The following is a 436-nucleotide window of genomic DNA, read 5'->3' on the forward strand; positions in this document are numbered from 1 at the left end:
GGACGAATATTACATTCGAAAATACAGACGAGAATACGGTAATCGACGGGAATACTTGAGACGCGCAACAATGCAGCGTACTCGGCGTGACGGACTCGCAATTCGCGCTTTTCACGATCGTACGACAAGATCGTGTCTCGGAAACGGGAAATCAAGAGCGGTTTCTCTTTCGGCGGTACGACTCGCAGATTACCGGCCCATCCGCGTGACATGCGAAATCATGAAGCATGCAGTGCGGGCGTGATATTCGCGGGTACGCCGGCGCGGAGCGCTCGGCGTACACGGGCAGCGTGATCGACACAGCGAAATCGAAACTCGGGAACTAATATGTCCCGCGGGATTCCGTGATCCCGGAGACTCTCTCTAAATCTCGTAACTGGGGCACGTAATAACTTCGTATAGCATACAACTGAGTCGACAAGGCACACAGGGGATA

Source organism: Wasmannia auropunctata, unplaced genomic scaffold (genome assembly GCF_000956235.1).
Source record: "Wasmannia auropunctata unplaced genomic scaffold, wasmannia.A_1.0 LD336055.1, whole genome shotgun sequence".
In the NCBI taxonomy this organism is placed as follows: Eukaryota; Metazoa; Arthropoda; class Insecta; order Hymenoptera; family Formicidae; genus Wasmannia; species Wasmannia auropunctata.